This window comes from Protopterus annectens, chromosome 9.part0 (genome assembly GCF_019279795.1).
Source record: "Protopterus annectens isolate FY-2018-M chromosome 9.part0, PAN1.0, whole genome shotgun sequence".
Taxonomy (NCBI): Eukaryota; Metazoa; Chordata; order Ceratodontiformes; family Protopteridae; genus Protopterus; species Protopterus annectens.
The window spans coordinates 1,210,275,502-1,210,300,909 of record NC_056743.1 but is presented as its reverse complement, the minus strand read 5'-3'; the positions used below and the strand labels follow the sequence as shown (position 1 = coordinate 1,210,300,909).

Below are 25,408 nucleotides of genomic sequence, written 5' to 3'. Positions count from 1 at the left end.
ACATAGAAGGCCTTCCTTACTACAGTAGACACATGGAGGTCAAAATTAAGTTAACAGTCTAATTCTGATCCCAGATGCCTTAACACTTCATAGGTACATAGGATAATGTTGGTAATTTGACAGTGTTTTTACCAAAGGGAGTGATTATGCATTTCTTTGCATTTAGTTTGAGACCGTGACTAAGACATCAGTTGTCAGTCTGTGTAAGATTCCCCTGAAGTATATTGACATCATTTGGGGATTCGATAATTGCACCCAGTTTGCAGCCATTCTCAAACTTGGTCAACCACAGCCCCTTAGTTTTGGTCTGAACTTCTGAGAAGTATATACCAAAGAGTAGGGGGGGCCCAGCACTGACCCTTGTTGTACCCTGCTGATGACAGGTCTTCTGGTTGATGTGGAGTCACCCACTTTGATAGTGCGTGACCGGTTTGTGAGCCCGTCGGCAAACCCATCTTACAACAAAGGGTGTTACATTCAGTTTGTTAAGTTTATTGGCAATGCTTGTGTGTGGGATTGTGTCAAAGGCCTTGGCCAAGTTAAGGTATGTTGTGTGCACAGATCTGACTCATTAATGGCCCTAGTCACATTTTTGAAGAAATCCACCAGGTTTAACAGGCAGGATCTGCCCTTGATGAAGCTAAATTGGGTCAGATTCAGGGTTTGGAGGTTGTCTATGTCTTTATTTATGAGGTCCATGATGATACATTCCATGACATTACAGATGAGGCTGGTCAGATTTATGGGTCTATAATTCTTCGGGTCTGTTGCTAAGCCACCTTTGCGGAGGGGAATAACTGTTGCTGTTCTCCATTCCATAGGAACATATCCTGTAGTTAGGGACTAAATAATGAGTTAAATTGGAAGTATTTACTTTAAATATTAAACGTATTTAATTATTTAATTGTTTAATTGATTGGTGTTATTTTTATGGATATATAAGTGTAATTAATTGATATTCCATGAAGGTGATAACACCGAGGCACTAGAATCTGTTATTACAGAAAGAATAAATATTTTAATATTACTATTTGTGCGTTTTCATCTGTTCATTCCAGAATTTGGTTTGGATCTGGTTGTTGCAGTTTTTTGGGTATCGTTGCAATATCCTGTAGTTAGGCTGTGATTGAATAGGGCACTTAATGGTGATGCTAGTTCATGTTTTAGTTTGTTTAGAAGACAGCCTGGGATATCATCTGGTCCCATACAGGCTGTGTTTTTTTGCCTTACACAAGGCTTTAATGACTTGCTCTTTGGATATGTAGGGTGGGGGGAAGTTGGGGGCAAGGTTTGTGATAAATGTGAAAGGGATAAGAGAGTGCAATTTTCACCATATCTGTCTGCCAGCAGGTTTGCTATCTCCACGGGATCAGTGCATGTGATACCGTTAGTCACTAGTTCGGCACATGCTTGGGTCCTACCCTATAGACTGTGTATGTAGCTGTAAAAGGCCTTATGGTTAGGCTTGGCTGTGATTGCTATGTTTTTCTCAAAGTTATACTTAAAGGATTTGATATGTTGTCTTACTTGCCTCTTGAGGTTGAGGAGGGTACTTTTCCATTGTTGAGGCCTCGAAAGCAGCTTTTTGCATTTGTTGTAAAGTTTGTTGATGCTGGATGTCCACCAGGGTGGCTTGTTTTTACCTGAGGCTGTGGCTTTGATTCTCTCTGGAAGACCCAAGCCTATACACTTATACAAGTGATTGTACAGAGCTTTAGTGTAGTTGCCACTTTCAGCTGGGGAGTGGGGCCTGAAATGCATTAATGTGTTAATTGAAAGGGAACATGAAGTGTATGCTCCAAATCTGCCCATGAGAAGGCAGCCAAGACCTGTATTATTAAAGATGCAGCCATACTAGGAGAAAGCTTTGATCCTGGCAAAAATGAGACAGAAGGGAAAAGTATTCCCAGCAGCAGCATGTCTGTGGAAATGATTATTTGCTGTACACCAGGCAGAAGAAAAGTAAATTTATCTCAGCAATCACGGAATGTTGAGAGGCAGGTAGAAGATTCAAGCTGCTCTATCCAGCTGTCTTCAGAATATTTTTTTCCTGGAAAATGAAATATATTTTTATATAAAACAGGCTAAGGAGGAAATAAAAAAGTTTATCCAACAAAAAGTGCGCTAGCAAACAGAAGCAGACTCTGATGCTCACTCTTCTGACAATAAAGCTCATAGAAAGACTTTGCCAGTGAATCATTTTCCAATATTCCAAAGGAAAATGCTTGAGAGACAGATAAAAAGCACAGGAGTTGGCTAAAAGAATCAGGAGTACCTCAGACTTGAACCAGCTTTGAGTGTTGGGAGATAGAGATGCACAGGAAGAAGATTTGCAATGCTGAAATTAGTGAATAAATGGGAAACTATAAAGTATCAATCACATTTGTGAAATATCACTTTGCAGGAAAAAGTGGCTGAGTTTTGTTGACTTTGTTAAACTTGTGGGTGACCTGTATGGCATATAACCCACTATGTCATTAATTTTTAGAACACCAAAAGGAAACAAGTAACTGTAAGTAAAACAATTTTTGTTCTTATTAGTATTTGTATAAAACATTTCATGATATAAACTGCATGTTATACATAGTAAAGTAGTCTTGTGTAGTTTGTAGTCAGGGTGTTTTAAATATGGGAAGTCTCTTCAGTGACTGTAGTATGTGTTAAATATATTAACGTGAACAAGTACTTTTTTAGTTGTAAAAATATAGTCTTTTAGTATAACATGACAAGAAAGGCTAGACAAAATCAAGTTTGATGTCAATATGCTGTGATCTTTGGCTACTGGGGTAAGGTGTAAAAGTGCACTGATTATATTATATGTATAATTAAGATATTTTCTCTTATTTTTACAAGGATGAATGTTTAGATTACTGCCCTTGCCTTAAGCTATAAATGTGTTTTTGTATGTAAGTAGGCTTGAAAAATAATACAAAATGCTGAAAGCATCTTATATTTACAAATATATTAGGTTATTTCTATTATCAAATGTTCAGTGTGAGTTAGGAAGTCTGCAGCTGAAGGCATTCTGTTCTGAGTGAAATTTACAAATATCCATTGCTGACTGCATTTACTTGGAGACAAGCTGTCTGCTGATTCAAGCAATTAATCTTGAAAGTTCTGAGCTCTCTTTGCTGATGAAAATGCAAAATTTAAAGGTACAATGACAAGCAGTTCAGTCACAAAGTCTGAAATTATGGGAAGTGAATAAGAGACAGCAATCTCTGTAGCAGCCTTAATACTTTTAGGCATTTAATAGAACAGTGTACAATTTAGTTGTATTTAAAGATCACCAGTGCACCTTTTTTAGGCCTAAAGGTTCATATTTTCTGAAAGAATACAAGCCGGGTTTTTTTCATATCTGGGAGGGAATAGAAATATGAAAAGAACAGACACCAATAAGTATAAGTGGGAATACAGGTTCTACCTTTAGCATGGATAACCTGAAATTTAGGATAGCTAATGTCTGTAGGTGTAGCTGTTGATTTGAGGCAGTTGTTCCAAAATTGAGGTTTAAACTTCATTTTTTTGAAAATTTATATAGTTTTGTATTTTTGTTCTAAGTTATTAGGCAATTGGGTATTTTGAAAATGTATTTCATTTTTTGTTAGAGAGTTTTTATTAAAATAAAAAGTCTTGAAGATGTGACATGGGTTCAAATGGGGATGAGAAGAAACAACTGCATAAAAGATTAGCCTGTCAAATATTATTGTGTTCATCTAACATGACTGTTAGAAATACCCATTCAAAAAATTATGTAAAATTGTTGAGAACAATAACATGTTATCATAATGGCTACACTATCCATATTATCTTGGAATGTAAATGGTCCTACAAGTATAGAATGGAAATAGTATTGAACTATATTAACTAATGCAGAGTGCAAATAGCAATGCTGAAGGAGACACAGTTGGAAAGAAGTGAGTATGTGAATTTGGCAAAGAAAATATTTCAGGATGGATATTCAGCAGAATATGAGGGACAAAAGAAAACAGGATAATTTTACTAATTACTAGAGGGACTTCAATAGTGATATAAAAGGAATAAAAAGACAATAATGGTATATTTGTGGCAGTAAGGCTCTATTGGCAATGGAGGAGGATTACACTGGCATGTATTTATTTATATTCCAACAAAAACAGCTTTTATGGAGCTTAAGAAACTTTTGGGAGAAATAATCAGCTTTCAGCAGGGAATATTACTTACAGGCAGGAAATAGAATTTGATTTGCAATATTGCAGATGTGATTTTGTGGAGGGGAGGCAAACATTTGACAACATTAATAGAACAATGATTGTCCAGAGAGAAGCAAAATGTAAGAAAATAAAACTGTTATTGGGTTTTGATGCAGGGAAAGTATTTGATAGAGTAACTTGACAGTCTATGAGCAGGGTAATGGAAGCATTTGCATTCTCTAATACAATAATAAGGTTAATTAGGAGGACAAAGGAAGGATCAGACACAAGAATTAAAGCATGAGGGTTCCTTTCTAATATGTTGTGCTTGAACCGAGGAACCAGGCAGGTGGTGTCTTCTTTCCCCTTTATTATCTGCTTTATATTTAAATCCATTGGCAAAGAAAATAAAGGACTCAGAAATACAAGGATATAGTTGGTATGTTAATCAAGAAATGTTTGCTTTATTTGCAGATGATATTATTTTGTACATGATAAATCCAGAAAAGGTCATTTCAGTGTTGTGGAACATTTTGAGACAGTTTCAAATCTTTTTGGAATAGAACAAGGTGGTTTAGGATTTCCTGATTGGAAGGTATATTTTATAGCTACACAGTTAAGGCTCATTTGCATAATACAAGTTGGAGGTTATAATTCAAAATGGAAAGGGATGATGATGAAGCAGGGGAGGTGTTCAAGAAATAAAGACAGAGTGGGATTTTGGATGCAGATCCTTCAGGAGAATAATAACTATACAGAATATTATATTCTTTTCAGAAATTATTCTAAGAACTAAACCAACACAAGAATGGAGAAAGAAGATTTTGCCAATTTGGATGACTGCAAGTATCGGTACAGAAAATGGGCAAGAGGGGGCTGAAATGTACTAGAGAAAACAGGCAAAGGATCCTAGGTATTGGGAGCAAAGAAATAGAGAAAGAGACAGGTAACACAGAGGGATGAGGTCAAGAAGACTTTTGGACTGCAGGCTAGAGACTACCTTCCCAACCAGGGATTGATATCACAGTACAAGCAAAGAGAAAGGGATAGGGGAATCTTAAGTGAAAGATATGCTCCTGTAGACTTTTTAGTTGAATCTAGAACAGAATCTTTTTTTTAAAAATGAATAAGTAGTAGGGTATATAAAGTACTGCATGATAACTATAATAATCAGTCAGATAAGGTTAGAAAATATTGGGAAGAGAGAATGGAAAAGCAATTAACAAGAAAATGATGGAAGAACATATGTATGGTTCTCAGGTATTCAGCAAAGTCCATAAAGTTTAGGATCTTTGCTTGGAAGTGTTTGCATAGGTATTTTATACCCTAAGCAAAGAATTTTTCCTCAGGTATACAGCAAATGTTGAAGGTGTGATAAGGACGAAAAGGGTAACTTTTGGGAGTGTAATAACTTGGTAGATTGTAAAAATTCCCCACAGAATACTCTGTCAGAAATACTGTGTGAAAAAATGGCTGTAACTACGGATATGATTCATTTGACCTGGGATATGGGATCTGAACTGTCTGCACATATTAAGGCCTTATTAAGTTTAATTCTGGCTGCCAACAAACCAATTACTAGATAATGGAAATCAAAGTCTACACCAAGTGTGTTTGAGGTACTGAGCATTATAAGATAGATAAAAGAACTGGAAGAGATATCTTTAGAAAAGAGAAGGATCAAATTATACAGAAGTAAATGGAAATTGTGGGAACAGTACATGCATAATAATGTTGAGGAGGAAGAGGAGCAACGTTTAAGCAAAGCAGAAATTCAGCAATTTTTTGTAATGTTGGACTGGTGACAATAGAGACAAAAATATAAGTGATGTACATTGTATTTAAATGGAAAAAATGTTAAAATGGTTTGTTTTGTTTTCTGTTAATGTATGTTTGAGTATGTCTGAAGTGATGATCTAATGAAGGTGTTTAAAAAAACATCTAGACCAGAAGGATCCTCTACTGTTCGTGAAGTACTTTAATAGTGTAGGAAGACCACTGGATGTTAAATCCCCTCAGGATAATATAGCTGTGCTTTGTAAGACGTGGGATGGTAGCAGTGAGTAGGTTACTGCAAGTAGAAATGGCAGGATGTGGATTATAACCTAGAGCCAATCTAAGTTTCAAACAACCTCTGATTAGGCATTCACAAATTATCTTTTTTGATTCATAATCTGAATTGCTGACAAAAGTAGTTATTAAACACCATTGCAACTTTTGGTAACTAAAAGAAAAGTTGCCTTTGATTCAAGAAAAGAAGAATGTCCATGTTTACTAAGGCAAACTTCATGTCATCTGAAACTGAGCTTAATTTGAATTTACAAGGCTTTCATTGTCTGCACCAATGTTAAAACTTTACAAGCCTTGATGGAATAAGAATCATATGGAGGAATAGGAATGATTTTCATATCCTATGTCAAAATAAGAAACACTTTTGCCAGATCGACCTATTAGCCTGACGAGCCTGGTCTGCAAGGCCATGGAACGTATCATCATGGAACTCATTAACAAAGACATTGGTAACCTCCAAACTCTGGATCCCACCCAGTTTAGGTTTGTGAAAGGCAGATCATGCCTCCTGAACCTGATTGACTTCTTTGAGGCAGTCACCAAAGCCGTAGATGGTAAGGTGGTTCACACAGCCTATCTTGACCTCGCCAAGGCTTTTGACACCATCCCCATTCCGGAATTATAGCTAAACTCACTAAACTAGGTATAAATCCCTACGTCACAAGATGGGTTGCCAACTGGCTCACTGACAGAACCCACACTGTAAAAGTTGTAGACTCCAAATCTGACCACAAAGCAGTGACAAGTGGAGTACCACAGGATTCCATCCTGGGACCTCTCCTGTTTGGTATCTACTTCTCTGAAGTACAGGCTAACACAGAAGGCCTCTGGCTAATGAAGTTCACAGATGACTGCAAACTAGGAGCCATAGTCAAGTCCCCAAATGATGTGGACATCCTACAGAAGGGCCTCGCTGAGACAGATGCCTGGTGTCAGAGCCATGGCCTCAAGTTCAATGTCAAAAAGTGCAGTGTCATCCCCTTTGGTAAAAACTCTGTACCCATGAACTACCACATAGGCAGCAATCTACTTAACACCGAATGTGTGATAAGAGACCTTGGGACCCAGGTGGACAGTAATCTCTCCTTTGATAGTCACATCGCCACAGTAGTCAGGAAGTCCTTCTACATGGCACACCTCATCATAAAAGGGTTCTCATCCAGGAAAAAAGAGGTAATTGTTCCTCTCTACTCGACACTCATTAGACTCATTATAGAGTACAATGCCCCTTTTGGAATGTACCTCACAAGACATCTGCAGCAGCTGGAAATGCCACAGAAGTACTTCACAAAGAGGATTACTGGCCTCAAACAAATGCCCTACACTGACCATCTCATAAAACTCCAGCTTTACTCCGTAGCATATCTCCTACTCCGAGGTGATCTCTGCCTAACATATAAAGCTATGTCAAACCCAGAGCTGTTGGACATGCTACACCTAAAGAAATCCCAATTCCTCCAAGCTAGACGCTCTAGGGACCTAAACCTTGTCACCACAATAAACAAGACATGCTGAAGGGATAGATTCCTGTCCCAGAGACTTCCCATACTCTGGAACAGGCTACCCTTCTATGTCAAGCAAAGTTCTTCATTAGCACTCTTCAAGAAAAATCTTGAAGAGCAGATGGGAAATAGGAAATACACCCCGGGGATCACTTCTGTGTCTCTGCTCAACAGTAGCACAGGAAAATAACTTTCTTGGATGGCGTAAGCCAGGAAAACTTGTTGGCTAGGCTTACGTAGGCCCTTGGGCCGATAGCCTAGTACCTACCTATGAACCTATATGAACAAGATAAAGACAGACTGAAAGCCTATAAGTCACAGAGTGACTTCAGTCATTGTAGAAATTATTAGCAATGAAGCCCTGCTGTGGAACAGCATATTATGTCTCTGGGTAAAAACAGAAAGTGCTATTCTGTACTGACAATAAACTAATGCTTGCTTAGTATTAACTGCATGATGCGTAGATAATCTGAGGGGACAGGATTTAACTGCCAAAAAGCAAATAAATACCTTCACAGACTGAAAACCACAAAAACGAGTGCCAGCAACCAAATCCAAGGCAAACAAAGTTTAATAGATAATGTAAGCACCAAAAACGCTTTCGGAGAGCTCAGTGTCCCTCCTTCCTCAGACAAATTTAAAAACAGCTTACAATCACATTTATACCATTTAACATCAATTAATTAAACAATCAAACAATTTTAATTAAATACATTAAATCAATGGTAAGCATATAAAACTAGCTTACTTCCACAATGAGTAAATAAGTCAGTATTGCCACACTCTGTTCCTCATCCTTACCATAAAATAGTGTGTGCATAAGAATGCATGTAAAATTGTGGGCATACACGCATTACACCGTTCATAATTCATTCTTAATATTAAGATATAAATGTATATAAATATAACTATAAATATAAATATATATAAATATATGTAAATGTACCCCCACCCTACTCTCACACACACACACACACACACACACACACACACACACACACACACACACATTCACCCATACACTCAAACTAAGAACAACCTTAAAATATTAAAATCTTTAAAATGAACAGTAGAACATGCTTGATAGCAGGAATAAATGCAGAAAAACTTGCTTTTAACAACACCATGAACTCTGTTAAACAATGAGACCACATTAAATTAAAAATAAAAGCAAGCATTCTTCTTAACATTATGCATACACAGCAACTAATTAAATTCCACACATAAAAAGTGGGGCTACCTTTTCAAAGATAACAATTTCAAAACACAAGAGATGGAAACATATTCATTTAAACCTGGGTGCATATAAGCCCCAGTACGAATCTGCCATGCCAATTCATTATTATCCAAATGAATTTGCCACTGACCACCCTTGTTGTCTACCTTCACTTGCCCCAAGATCGTAAACTTAAAATGGTGATCAGAGCATGCACCAATATGTCTGGCTAAAGCATTGTTAAGATCATGCCTTGAAATAGCATAAACATGTTCATAAATGCGCTGCTTAAACTTCCTTTCAGTTTTCCCTATATAGAAAGCAGCGCATTTCTGACATAAAGCCAGGTAAACCACCCCACTAGTTTCACATCTATATTTCCCTGTTATGTGATATTCAACATTCCTAACAAAAACTTTAGAATCTGTCAGAACATACTTACATTGGTTACACGCCCCACACTTAGTCATTGCTAACACTTGTTGACGGGCAGGACGTGAATGACACTCAAGCATGCTTTTTAAGTTACGCCCCTTTCTAAAGGTAATTTTCGGGGCCTCCCCCAATTGATGGGACAAAAAATTGTCATCCAAAATTAAGGCCCAATTTTTGTTAAACACCTTCCTGATATGGTGGTGATCAACAGAGAAGGTGCACAAAAACCTAGTTACAGGAGTGGAATCTGGTTTGGTATCAACAGCCAGTCCTGGTACATCTGTGTGAACCGATACGGTACTAACACAAGTAAATGACAGGATTGGTTTGTAAAAACCTGATCTTCTCTTGTTAATAACTTCAATGCTAATATCTGATAACATTAAAGAAGGATACCCTCTGTTTAAAAACATGCGTCTTAATTGTTCACATTCCAACAAAAAGTCCTCAAAATCCGACACCATCCTAGCTGCCCTAACTAACTGACCTTTCACTACAGCCTTCTTTTGATGTTTAGGATGACTGCTAGTAAAATGCAAAAAAGCGTTAGAATAAGTGGGCTTACGATAAATGACACTCTTATATCTTGAATTCATCACATCCTTACTAACCAGTATATCCAAAAAGTTGATACTAAACTCCTGCAGGTTGTAGGTGAATTCCAAAAAAGAGGTCAAATTAGAAATGGTCCTTAGGAAAGCAGGAACCTCAGATGGTGATGCTTTCCAGATAAGAAACATATCATCTTGGTACCGTGTGTACCAGGCAACATTTTCCTTGAAACTCATATCAGTAAATAAAAAGGTCCTTTCCCAGAAGGCTAATACACAGTTGGCAAAACTGCCACCGCATGGCGACCCCATGGCCACCCCAGATTTTTGTAAATAAATATTCTTATCAAACAACATAAAATTGTTGCTTAGGACTATTTCCAATAAAGTCTCAATCAAGTTAATGGTATTGTCATCTGTCTTTTTGTCATGCAAAAATTCACGGACCCACTGAATACCAATATCTTGTGGGATAACCGTATACAAATCTTTGATGTCAATTGTTAAAAACCAATAACTGACATCAAAGGGGATCTTTTTAATTTCATAAAGAAAACTCCAAGAATCTTTGCAAATCTGGGGTTCCTGGTTAATTAAGGGCCTTAAAATACTGTCTATGAGCTTTGCACAAGCATAAGTCATAGAGCCACGGCTATCAACAATAGGACGAAAAGGGGGTTGTGATAAACTTTTGTGAATTTTCGGGATACCAAACAAACCTGGTAACCTGGGGGCTAAGACGTTTAAATATTGATACTGGTCTAGGTCTATAAACCTCTCAAGGAACAAATCCTCTAATAATCCCCTGATTTTTAGCATGAGCAACATTAACCTGATTAATACTCACTTCTTCATAAAAGTCAGTGTCAAGGAGAGACATCATTTTCTGAACATACAAAAAATCATCCATAAACACTAGACCTCCCCCCTTATCAGGTTTCAAGACCCTAATATTGCAATTTTTCAGTAAACCCAGAAATTCACGCTGATGTTTGGTGATGTTAGCAAGTCGCCTGTGAAACAACTTATCAGATTCAAGAGCCCTTAAATCAAACTCACACATTTTTTCAAAAAGGCGTAAGGTCTCATGCAAAGGTGGATTATAAACACTGGGAACCCTAAGCGAACTGGCTGACACTGTACCATTACCCAACATTAGCTTTAGGTTCAGTTTTCTAATAAACAATTTAAGGTCAATAATTGTCCTCACCAAGTCAAAACGTGTGTCAGGGACGAAGGTTAAGCCCTTAGAAAAGAACTCAACTAACTCAGGGTCAATAACAAATGACGTATAGTTGTAAATTTTAAAGTCCCCTTTGGAGTCCATAAGAACCAGTGGATCAGAAAAATGGTCTATCATCTCCTGCGTTGTGACCTCCGATTCCTGTAATTGCCCTGATAGTTCTTGCCCTGTCCGTTCGCCTTGTTGGCTTTCTTGTTTCTGTGAAAACCCTGCTGGGCATTAGAAGTGACGTCATTAGATGCAGCAGACCCATGGGTAGTCATGGTGTTGTTATTACCAACTCTGTTAGAGTCCATATTAACAGACTTGTTAGAATTACTGAGAAGCCTTTCACTCCGACGAAGGGTCACGGGTTCGTCTTTGTAATTGTCAAACTGTAAATTAGGCTGAGCATCTACTAAATTCAATAATTCTCCTTCAGTGTTCTTTTGCACAATACCACCTTGTAGTTTATTAAAAAATATGGGAGGTCGGGGATAAGCTTTGTTACCCCTATATTCTTGAATGTCTCTATTAATCTTCTTTTTTTTGTTGTTAATTAATTTACTAATAGTTGCTTCAATACTAGAAAAAAATCTAGAATACTCATATTTGTATCTAACAAATTCAGAATCTTCCTTAATACTGTTGTCAAGTGTTAGGAGCTCTGTTTTAAGACAATCAATTTCTTTCTGATAATGAGAAAGGAGTAAGCCCATAAACTCAAAACCCTGCTTGTCAAACAGTGCCAAAAGGTCTTTATGAAACTGGGACCCTTCTACCAACCCAATCGGAAAACGCCATTGCCGTAAACATTTGGGAACAAGCTTTTTAACTAGGCATTCTTGAAAATAGGAGATCTCAAGTTGCAGTTTCCTGCACTTGAATAATTTTGAGTCAAAGTCTGCAATTAAGTTAGATAAATCACTTACATTCTCATGCTCCTCTTCAACAACGCCGTTTTCAGTCTCGTCATTAAAGAAGTTAATATGGTTCAAGAAGCCATCAATAGAAGGGCACCCCACTGTGTTGCCTAAAGGTACTGGACTCCTTTGTGTGTTACATTCTTCATTAAGCATTCTAACAGCCTGGCCAGGCTGAATATCAGACTGTGCTGCGCTACGCAACGAAACCATGTTGTCAGCTGCTATAGAACCGGAAGTAGCTGCCGACATCAGTTTAGGTAATGCAGGTTGACTGGTTAAAGGAACAGACTGTAAACCAGCTCTAACCTCGACTTGTGTAGAACTTATTTGCATACCATCAATCCTTTGAGTTAAAATGTCCACACGATTTATGACCAACTTCAGTAAGACCGTTAAATTGCCTTCAGCATTCGCCTCCTCAGCATTCAACACACCGGTCAATGGATTGTCATCGCTGTTGTTCATTTGAGAAAAAAGTGAGCCTTGGGATGGCATGCTTGGAATGCTCATGTTAAAGAACAAACTTCACTGCCAAAAAGCAAATAAACACCTTCACAGACTGAAAACCACAAAAACGAGCGCCAGCAACCAAATCCAAGGCAAACAAAGTTTAATAGATAATGTAAGCACCAAAAATGCTTTCGGAGAGCTCAGTGTCCCTCCTTCCTCAGACAAATTTAAAAACAGCTTACAATCACATTTATACCATTTAACATCAATTAATTAAGCAATCAAACAATTTTAATTAAATACATTAAATCAATGGTAAGCATATAAAACTAGCTTACTTCCACAATGAGTAAATAAGTCAGTATTGCCACACTCTGTTCCTCATCCTTACCATAAAATAGTGTGTGCATAAGAATGCATGTAAAATTGTGGGCATACACGCATTACACTGTTCATAATTCATTCTTAATATTAAGATATAAATGTATATAACTATAACTATAAATATAAATATATATAAATATATGTAAATGTACCCCCACCCTACTCTCACACACACACACATACACACATACACACACACACACACACACACACACACACACACACACATTCACCCATACACTCAAACTAAGAACAACCTTAAAATATTAAAATCTTTAAAATGAACAGTAGAACATGCTTGATAGCAGGAATAAATGCAGAAAAAACTTGCTTTTAACAACACCATGAACTCTGTTAAACAATGAGACCACATTAAATTAAAAATAAAAGCAAGCATTCTTCTTAACATTATGCATATACAGCAACTAATTAAATTCCACACATAAAAAGTGGGGCTACCTTTTCAAAGATAACAATTTCAAAACACAAGAGATGGAAACATATTCATTTAAACCTTGGTGCATATAAGCCCCAGTACGAATCTGCCATGCCAATTCATTATTATCCAAATGGATTTGCCACGGACCACCCTTGTTGTCTACCTTCACTTGCCCCAAGATCGTAAACTTAAAATGGTGATCAGGGCATGCACCAATATGTCTGGCTAAAGCATTGTTAAGATCATGCCTTGAAATAGCATAAATATGTTCATAAATGCGCTGCTTAAATTTCCTTTCAGTTTTCCCTATATAGAAAGCAGCGCATTTCTGACATAAAGCCAGGTAAACCACCCCACTAGTTTCACAGCTATATTTCCCTGTTATGTGATATTCAACATTCCTAACAAAAACTTTAGAATCTGTCAGAACATACAGGATTTAAAGTCAATAGATTGGCTTGCTTTGTTGATTTTAGGTGGAGTATGTGGGGCCTTCAACATTGTGCCATAAACCAACAGCCAGTCTGCAGTAATAGGAATTCAACTTAAAGCTCATATCCCTACTAAATTAAAAAGAACAGACTTTAGCTTTTTTCTTAGAAATAGAAAATGACTGCAGGATGAAAGATATGTTTTTATTATTTGTTTCAGCCTCTATGTACAGGGTGAAAACAAAACATAAATTCCCAAACCCCCCCAGTCCAGAAAACAGAGGTGAGCTGAAGTGTTCTAAAAAATGCATGGATACCCATTAAAATCAGGGTGCCATCTAAGTGTATAGCCACTTGCAATCACCATCTAAACAGATCAAAAATAAGGAAAAGTTACCTGTAAAAGTGACAAATGCTCCAGTACACAGCCATTTAAACAACCTAAGATAGGCATGCAGGGTCCTCAGGCAAAGTACATTTGTATAAAAAATTCACTATAATAGTAGGAATTCACTATGAGAGTATATGTTTGCCTGGCAGTTTGTGCTGAGAATTAAAGTTGTCAGCTGTTAATGAGTTCCTTTCTGTAGTCCTGGATACAGGGTTTGATTCTTCATAGGTTCATAGGTTCATAGGTTCGTACTAGGCTATCAGCCCTAGGGCCTATACAAGCCTAGCCATAACAATTCCCTGGCTATTTCTTCCCACATTATTTACTTTCCTGGACCCCTGTCTAGCAGAGCGACTGACGTGATCCCTGGGGTGAATTTCCTTTCTCCCATCCAAACATCAAGGTTCCTCTTGAAGAGGTCCAAAGAGGCACTCTGCTTGACATGTATGGGCAATCTATTCCAGAGTCTGGGGAGTCTCTGGGTCAGGAACCTATCCCTCCAGCATGTTTTGTTTATTGTGATGACAAGGTTTAGATCCCTGGGCGTGTAGCTCTGAGGGATTGGGATTTCTTTAAGTGTAGCATGTCCAACAGCTCTGGGTTTGACATGGCCTTGTATGTTAAGCAGAGATCGCCTCTGAGTAGACGATATGCGACAGAGTATAGCTGGAGTTTTTTAAGGCGGTCAGCGTAGGGCATCTGCTTTAGGCCTGTGATTCTTTTAGTGAGGTATTTCTGAGGCCTTTCCAGTTGTTGCAAATGTCTTGAGAGGTACATACCAAATGGGGCGTTGTATTCTATAATGGGTCTAATGAGGGATGAGTACAGTGGGACAATGACCTCCTTTTTCTGGATGAAAAGCCCTTTGTGATGAGGTGTGCCACATAGAAGGATTTCCTGACTGTTGTGGCGATGTGGTTATCGAAGGTGAGACCACTGTCTACCTGTGTCCCTAAGTCTCTTATCACACTTTCTGTGTTTAGTGTACTGCCACCTATATGGTAATTCATGGATACATGTTTTTTCCCAAAGGGGATAACAATACATTTCTTGGCATTGAGCTTGAGCCCATGGCTCTGGCACCAAGCATCTGTTTCTGTAAGGCCCTTTTGTAGAGTATCCACATCATTTGGGGATTCAATAATGGCTCCCAGTTTGCAGTCATCTGCAAACTTTGTTAGCCAGAGTCCCTTAGTGTTGACCTGTACTTCAGAGAAGTAGATGCCAAACAAGAGCGCCCCAGGACTGAACCCTGAGGTACTCCACTTGTCACTTGTCTGGAGCTGGATTTGGAGTCGGCTACTTTTACAGTGTGGGTTCTATCAGTAAGCCATTTAGCAACCCATTGGGTGACATAGGGATTAATACCCAACTTAGTAAGTTTATCTATGATTCCAGAGTGGGGATGGTGTCAAAGGCCTTGGCAAGGTCTAGATAGGCTGTGTGGACCACCTTACCCTTGTCCATGGCTCTGGAGACTGATTCAAAGAAGTCAATCAGGTTCAGGAGACAAGATCGGCCCTTCACAAACCCAAACTGGGTGGGGTCCAGTGTCTGAAGGTTGCCAATGTCTTTGTTTATAAGTTCCATGATAATACACTCCATGGCCTTGCAGATAAGGCTTGTCAGACTGATGGGACGGTAGTTTCCGGGATCCAAGGTGGATCCCCCCTTGTGGATTGGGATAACTGTAGCTCTGCGCCACTCAGTGGGCACAAAACCTGAGGTGAGGCTATGATTAAACATGACACTTAGGTGAGGTGCCTGTTCATATTGTAGTTCATGTAGTACACAGCCCGGGATGTCATCTGGTCCCATGGATGCTGTATTCATGGCTTTAGAGAGTGCGTTTTGTACCTGTGTGGCCGTTATTACTGGAATTTGGCAATCTTCCGGTATTGAGATGGGCCATTTAGGGGGTGAGAGGGGGGTGAAGTTGGCACTGAATCGATCTGCCAAGATATTGGCAATATCCTTTGGATCAGTATATTTATTGCCATTCTGTTTTATCTCAGAGCAGATCTGAGCATTGCCATTTAGATTCTTGACATAGTTATAGAATGCTTTGTGGTTGTCTTTGGAATCTTTGGCAATTTTATTTTCATAACTAGCTTTGGAGGATTTTATGAGGCATCTCATTTTCTTACTGAGGCTAGTAAGGGAGTTTTTTGCATCCTGGGATTTTCCTCTTTTCTGCAAAAGTTTCTTCCTTTTGTTGTAAAGTTTGTTTATGGCAGGGGACCACCAGATTGGCTTCCTTTTTTTGGATGAGAGCATTTTGGTTCTATTTGGGATGGCGCGATTCATGCATGAGTGGATGTGCTCGTGCAGTGCCTTAGTGTAGGATTCAGCAGTTGAACTTTCAGTTCCGTCTGCATGGGTGTCATGAAGTTTGTCACTTCTGACTTGAGTAGCATGAAGTTGGCTTTGGAGAAGTTTTTATGGTGGTTTCTTTACTGGGGGTGGGGTGGGATGTGGATGTTAAGGGTGATTAGCTTATGGTCAGACCTGACTAACGAGGGGTGACCATAGGTATGGAGCATTGATTTGCCATGTTGGTAATGACCAGGTCTAGGATATTGGAGCCCCTGGTGGGACTATGGATTAGTTGATCCAGGGCGTTGGAATTTATGAATTCCAAGAACCGTTCTTGCAAAAGTGTTGGGACAGGAGTAGTTTTCCCAGTTAATGGCAGGGTAGTTAAAATCACCCAGTATTAGGGTGTTTGGTTCTATCTTAATATTTTCCAGTATGTTTAAAAAGGTGTAGTGAGAATCTTGGGGTATGGTGGGGGATCTGTAGCAAGCTACAATTTGGATTGCAGTCTTACCTAGTGTTAGTTGCACTTGGAGAATTTCAGACACATTGTGTTGGCCAACTAGCCTGGTGGTGTGAATATCCTTGGTGAATATTGACACTCCTCCACCTTTAGTGTTTCGTCCTGGTTTGGTGGCGAAAAGTGTGGTAAGAGTTGTAGCCTGGTATTGCAGGGGTGCTCTCTGGAGCCTTGAACCAGGTCTCAGTTACTGCACAGATATTGATGTTCTCCATTTTTAGGAGTGCCTCGAGAGAGTGCATTTTGAGGTTTAGACTTCTAGCATTGAGTAGCATTACCTTCAGATTTTGCATGCTTGTACCTGTTACGGTGGTGGTTTTGTCCTTTGAAGTTTGCCTAAAAAAGGCATTATAGGAGTGGCAAGAGCCTTAGCCAGTAACCTGAATCCCAGGGGCGACAGGTGCAGACTATCTCTGGCAAAGCATCATGGTCTGTCAATCATGTCATCCCAGGCAGACAGATACTGGATCCCCTTTGAATGACACCATAAGCTTAGCCAATTGTTGAAGTCAATCATTTTATCCTTACATTGTGGTATCATTTTGGGCGAAGGCAGGATGCTACTCAGGGCTAGGGTCATACCTGCCTGGGCCACATGATCCGAGAGCTCTTCCATGTCTCTTTTCATGTAGTCCAGGGAGGTACGTCTTAAGTCATTCACTCCAACATGGACAATGACAGAGTCATAGTTGTACTTGTTGTGGAGTGACTTGAGTGCATGCGTTATGTGGCGGATCCTGGCACCCGACAGGCAGCTGACTGTAATTTTCTCCTTATTCAACCTGGTGAGAGGGACATCAGTTCCATTTGCCTACTGCATGACTCTGAGCATGTCATTTAACCAGAGAGAGCTCCTGAATCACTGACTATAAGGTCTACAGTCCATGACATGTGGAATTTAGCCACAGGTGAACATCTGACCAATTAGCCCATCTCCCTGAGCACCACAGATGTATGGACACAGATCATCCTCTCCCTAATTGAAGCTTCATGCTTGCATTTTGAATAAAACAGGCACTTACCCCATGCTATGTTCTCTCTCTCTCTCTCTCTTTTTTTTTTTTGGTGAAAGTGGAGGATGTTACCTGCGGAGGAAAGAGCCTTCCATCATATGAAAACAGAATATTCAGAGTCCCAGCTGCAGTACCACACCTTAAGTGCTATGGAAAAATTCAGCTATAAGTAAGTAGGAAGACTATTTCCTGCATCTGGTTTCTGTCCCTTTCATACCTCCACAGCTTAACAGAAGCACCTGTCAAAATAGGGGAATGCAGGAGGGAACTAAGACTGCAGCAGTGATCCTATTTGAAAATTTACTGTTCTAGGGCATTTCTCACACAAATATGATCTTCACACGGATCATTACTGCAGTAGAATTCCTGGCATGTGAAGACTCCCTGACCTGCACCAGCAATGGAGGAAAAGATAAAACAGTGGTTGCCTGTTTAATTAATTTAGATGAGCCCCTGCGGGATTGTAGCTATGAGTCCTGACTTTTGCCCGTGAACTGTGTATCCGTTGGTAGTGTTTTGAAAAGGTGTGGGCAAAGAATGAAGTGGCATGGCTTCTACACAGATCTTTTGGAGAAGGTAGCTGATGTGAAGGTTGCCCTCATAGAATGTGCCCTAATCTGTCCCTGAAGGTCTGTTCCATGTTTCTAGTAACAGAAAACAAAATAGTTTGCTAACCGTTTGGAGAAAGTTTGCTCAAACACTGGAATACTCTCCTCCCCTTAGACAAAAGCCACAAACAACTGATGAATCAGTCAAAAGAACTTTGTTCTGTCTAGGAAGTATCTGAAATATCCATGGTAACATTTTCCTTTGTTTTGGGGTTGAGGAAAGAATTTATGCAGCTGCATAGTCTGGCTCAAAGAAATTTCTGACAATGCCTTAGGCATAAATGTCAGATTTGTAAGTGAATGATTCATTGCAGACCAAGGCTGTAGTTTTGATATCCTCCTAGATGGTATGATGGCTACTAGGAAGATAGTCTTCATGGATAGGTATTTCAGTGAGACCAATCAGACTGGATCAAAGAGCTCTATGAACAGTTTATCTAAAACAAAACTGAGGTCCTAAGGAAGGAGAATCATCTTCCTCAGTGGCCAAAGGTGGACGGTCCACTCTTCATGGGGTGCTACAGTTGTTGAGTAATTTGTATTATATCAGCAAATCTCAAACAGAAATAATCCCAAACATCAAAATACTAAACACAATTGTTCTGCCTTCCAGTTACCCAGCTGCTTAAAACACTGACATGCAAAACCACCAAAACTATCGAAATACTCCAGCCTACTACCAAAATACAAAAAAAGAATTTTTTTGCAGAAGGACAAAGCCTAAGCATCACAAAAGCTCATATATATATATATATATATATATATATATATATGTGTGTGTGTGTGTGTGTGTGTGTGTGTGTGTGTCCCCTTCAGAGTATCGACATTGCAGAACATCGAGGACCAGAGGAACGAAGTTCTGCAATATCAAACTCAAAAAAAAAAAAACTAAAACATGAAAACTTCTTATTTCATGTTTTTGCAGGGAGTCAAGCCAGACCTGTGCACCCCCCACATCCCCTACTACTAAAATATACCAACTGCAAGATGCACTACAGTGAAGAGAATGCCACAGAATGGGAACTTTACCATTCTCTTCACTGTAGTGCGATCTTGGAGTTGGTATATTTAAGTAGCGGGAGGTGTAGGGGGTGCAAAAACTTACAAGCAGAGTTTTTATCTTTTTTAATATAGTCTACTTTCATGTTCAGTGTTGTAGAACATCAATCATCTCGTCCTCGATGATGTGTGGTTCGATGTTCTGCAACTTCAAGCATTTGAAGTAGACCCATATATATATATATATATATATATATATATATATATATATATATATATATATATATACATACACACACACACACACACACACACACACACACACACACACACACACACACACACACTACAAATGCACAAACATGAAGAACAGAGAAGCATTCCTGAAGAGCTGCATCTCTTGAAGTCACAGTAAGAGAATCACTATTCCTAAACACACTTACATTTAAATTACTGTCCACCTCTGCAATACAAGTTGGTTCACAGGGAACAGTATTACGCTCTGAATGAACTTCATTAATTAGGCTGCTTTTTGAACTTCCCGTTAATGAAAGATCTATTAGCAAACTTTGCTCCACACTGCTGGAATAGTATCCCAGATATCAGACAAGATGTCAATGAAGATAAGTTCAAGTAGAAATTATGAGGTCATATGTTCAAGGAGAATGTAGCTGTTTTATGGATCCCGGCTAAGTAACATGCCATTGTGCTTCAAGTCTGTGTGTACCCGCAGCCAGGAATGATAGCTAGTCCTACTAAGGCTATCCTTTGTAGCACACTGCAGCTGACACTGTCTCTACTGATTCAGAACGTTCTGGCAAATAAATTGTATGTATATTGTGTAAGTAATGCTCATAGTGCTCCCCTTTAATTGTATTATCTCAATGTATACGTACAACTAAAATATCTGTAGTATTATATTGGCTAAATGTTCAGGTTTTGATGCAAATTCAACTTATATTCTTTGTTATGACTGTTTTTATTATTTCTGCCTTCTTTGCCTGGGTTGTAGCTGAAAAGGGTCTATTGGACCAGTTCGCTTACCTGGCTAATAAATGTAATAAATAAATAAATACAAAAGTAGTCACTGCTTATGCACACTGAAAAACTACAACAGCAGTGACTTCCTATACTAACATAGCCAAAAGAGTAAAACAACTCTCCTCTGCAGAGCACTTCTCTTCAGCAAAACCACCCGTTCACAATTTTCTACTCACACAACAGTTGGACCACACCTGATATGGTCACATGTGGAGTTTCAAACATTTTGCATTTGCCTTTTAATAAAGAACTTCGGACATGTCAATTAAATGCATTTTGAGATTTTGCACTACGTATGTCATTTGATAGGGATTGCTGCCATGGAATAAATACCAAAATGGCAGCCATATCACTTTTATTAATGAGAAGGGTAGTCCTGCTGAAAAAAAAGTGTGATACACAGAACAAGAGGCACCCCTGCTTGTAACGAGTCCTTGTTTCTCTTCCTACACTAGATAAGACTTTCTTGTTTCAAGTTTCCTACGAGCTGTAGCAAGTAAATTCAGTGCCCTGTGCAGCACAGTCATTTGGCACCCCCACTGAATATTAAACAAAAAGAAAGAAAGAAAAGAAAAAGAAAAAGAAACAAAGAAAATCTGACAGCCTATAACTGTGTATTTTATTTTTTATGGTACATTAACTACGTTAAAAATCAGGACCTTTTAACAGTGCACAAGCTATTTCTTTTTTTAAACATTTATTGCCCCCTAAAAGTTGACACCAAGCATAGGTGCCCCCATTTGCTCCACTCTTACTAAGGCAGTGGGTTTCCTGAATTCCTTTATAATACTGAGCACATCCTTAGGAAAAAAAAGTGCTTGAGAGGAATTCATTCAATAAAACTTTGTATAACTTTTTCCACAGTAGGAAAGTAACATCAAGGAATGGTAGTACACACTTTTCTCAATCCCTGACAAATCCTATCCTTCACATTAAGTGTGCAAAAAAGTTAAAACACAAAAAATAAAAGATGGCAATTCAAAATAAAGGGTACAACACTTTCCCGTACAAAAGCGGCACATGTTCTACCACAGTCACTCCTGAAGTCAGCCACAGAGCTCGTGCAAAGCCTAAGAGGTAAAGTAACATCAGTAAATGTTAATACCATTCCCCAAGGCCACTGTAACAATTAGGCTCTGCGAAGCTGAGTATAACATGCAGCCTTGTTATTGTTCCTTATTATATTGCTACATATTTAGATAGAATGATGTAAGCAGATGGTCACATACACAGACAGCTCATGTCTTATCTCACTCATGAGAACCTCTTCACCCCCACACAACATGGATTTAGACCTCATCATAGCACCACTAATGCCCTTATATCTTTCACTCACACAATCGCCTCATCTCTAGATAACAACAAATTAGTCTCCTGCCTGCTCCTCAACCTCACTAAAGCTTTTGATACTGTATCCCATAAGGTTCTTCTCTCTAAACTAGCCTCCCTTAACCTTTGTAACTCCTCTCTTAGCTGGTTTTCTAGTTACCTATCTGATCGACTACAATCTGTTAAATGGCTCTCTTTTACCTCCCCGTTTCTCTCTGTTCTAACCAGTGTGCCACAAGGCTCCATCCTTGGGCCCCTCTTATTCAATATCTTTACTAATGACCTCTACCTTTCCTGTCCTCTCTCCACTCTGATTCAATATTCAAATGACTCTACTATCATCTCCACATCTGATAAACTACCTCACCTACTCACCCTTACTCAAGAATCTCTACATTCTGTTGAAAAATGGCTCTCTGCTAATCAATTACTACTTAACCCTAACAAAACTAAACTTCTTCTCTTCCTGCCTAAATCTTTCCAATATCTCAAAACCTCTTTCTCCATCTCCTCTCTAAACAACACTCCCATCACAGCTGAATCACATACTAAACTCTACGGAGTTCATATTGATGATGAACCTAAATTTGACATTCACATTAACAACTGTATAAAAAAAAAAACTTGGACTAGTGTACAGGAATAAAAAATTCCTAACTCCTGAATCCAAATTGTCCTTAGCTCAAGCATACCTTCTTCTCACCCTTCTCTAAGCCGCCCCATTATTTACCCAACTACAAAAGAATCTGACTACCAAGCTAGAACACACATATAATAAAATAGCTCGATTTGCCAGTAATCTCCCTCATCGAACACACCACTGTCTTGCCCTAAAGCAACTCCACTGGCTTGAACTCCAACACCAAATCCTCCTGCCACAGCTCCATCTGACCCACGCTATCCTTCACCATCCCCTTGTTTGTCCAACTCTGACTAATCTTATCTCCTCCTATATCCCTAACTGCAGCCTACGTAGCTCAGACCAACTCCTATTGTCTGTCTCCAAACCTAACAAATCCACTGGTAAGATACTCTATAGCCACTCTGTCACCTCTGCCTGGAACAAGCTTCCTTTTCATTTACACACAATTGATAATACTCACAGCTTTAAAATAGTTTTAAAAGAATATCTGCATACCTCTTGGATCTGCTCCTGCAGTGACCCCACTTGAGGATCTTCTCCCTTGCCTCTGTCTCTCTACAGCTAAGGTCCCCTCCTCTTTTTTTTCTACCTCAACTATGTATTTAACTCAATTTTCTGATCAATGTTCCTTCACATCTAACTTCCCTCCTGTCAGTCTCCTCCTCTTCTTCTACCACTAGCCCCCATCTCCTCTTAAGGTTTTACATTGCAATTACTGTCACACTGAATGTTACAAATTGTTTTAAATCACTGATGTTCTTATTTAGTGCAATATGTTCCTAGGATTTATTTATATGTTCTTTTCCTTGTTTTTTTTAATGTATTTCTTACTTCCTTTGTATAAAAAGCAATTGTTCTCCTACTTTAATTTTTTGTATTAATCAATGTATTGATTATTATGCAATTGGAGCTTTTCTCCTTGGGTCTCTGCTGAAAAAGGGAATCTTGCCCAGTCAGACTAACCTGGTTAACAAATGTCAAATAAATAAATTATTATATGGCTACATCTTTCTATCTGTGACATATTCAGTTTAACTGTACAGAACCATGGGTAAAATAATGTTAGCTAAGTACCATACGAAAGTTGGTTTGTATACCTCTCAACTGCCTAAATTTCCTCAGAATGGGCAGATTTTTGCCTTATATTTTTGGTCTATTCCGCATAAAATCTGTGGTTTTCTGGCAAATCACTGGGATGATCTGAGGACTGAAGTCACTAAATAATGGCATACATTTGAGTTTCAGATTTTAAATCCTTCAAAAAATATATATCAACACAAACCCTGTTACTCTAGCAACTTTTCTAAATTTATAAGAACAATATTTAAAATCTGTCCCTATTTTTGGGCCGTTCACCCCCCATTTTGTGAGGCTTTGTCCAGATTTCTTGCAGTTGAGAGGAATGTATTTGAAAAACTAATAAATACATTTCGAAAAAAAACTTTTGCCTTCTTTCTTATTTAGTTACTTGAGACATTTAAAGGCCTCTGTCACATCCTTAACAGTTTTAAAATGTGACCTTGTAATCCTATCTCTGGATTACTAGTGCAAGTTTTGTATAATTTTCTTTCTCTTTTCCAGATTGCATTCGTCCTTTGTTCTTTTACAGATGTGACTTAAAGAACAAGGCACAATAGTTTAGCTAGACTCCTTTCAGCAGTCTTTAAGTATGGAAGATTCTGCAGACATTTTCAAATTATAGTTTCTTGTTTTGAATCTTTTCCTACAAAATTGTCATTCCATCTCTAGTATGTTACCTGTTTGATGATTGACAGTATCAGTCTGCAAATTTGTGCCATGCAGTGATGTTGTCAAAGGTGAGGAAACCAAGAAATGCCTTGGTTTTTTGTTTTTATTTTTCTGACATTTTCAAGCTTAATATAAAATTAAAATATAACAAATGCAGTGCTTTTTCATCCATTTTACTGAAATCCACTTTAAGGAACAGACACTTTTTCTTTCTGTTTGACTAAAAGCTGTGGTGACTGTGAATAATCAAGATGAAGAAATGAAAGTCTCTGTTAAGAGATGACAGCCGAATGCTTGCGGTTTGACTGCACTGACTGAAGAGACAGCATCAGCAGTCAATGGCTTACTTTCGCTGTCTTGAATTGCAGCAGTTAAAGGAAATGTGTTGAATCTGGGCACGTGCACCAACACTACTATATTCTGCGCTAGTATGCAGTCTGCTGCTTACTACTGTGTGTCTCTCTCTCTCTTCCCATAAGCGTGAGTCACACAATTACATACCAGGATGCTGGCAGGACAGTTCTCTGTATGGTATCATTCTCTTTTTCTTTAGAAACCAGAGTGTACTTATCTATTCCAGCAAGCTTCCTGATCAAAAGAGATGCAGGGAGAGAGAAGCAAGACCCAAAACTACTGTTAGAGAATAAGGGCAGGACGAGAGCCCACCCCACCTTAACTACGGTTAAAGAATCAGAGCAGGACAAGAGCCCACGCCACCTAAACTACTGTTAAAGAATAAGAGCAGTACAAGACCCCACCCCACCTAAACTACTGTTAAAGAATCAGAGCAGGACGAGAGCCCACCCCACCTAAACTACTGTTAAAGAATAAGAGCAGTACAAGACCCCACCCCACCTAAACTACTGTTAAAGAATAAGAGCAGGACAAGAGCCCACCCCACCTAAACTACTGTTAAAGAATAAGAGCAGGACAAGAGCCCACCCCACCTAAACTACTGTTAAAGAATAAGAGCAGTACAAGAGCCCACCCCACCTAAACTA

At 38.8% G+C, this 25,408-nt stretch overlaps 1 protein-coding gene across 2 annotated transcripts in view; it reads right to left on the bottom strand.

The window, feature by feature from the left end:
* The window catches only part of LOC122811943 (leupaxin-like), a 467,997-nt gene that overhangs the window by 388,352 nt on the left and 54,237 nt on the right, over positions 1-25,408 (bottom strand). The gene's annotated exons all lie outside the window — the stretch shown is intronic.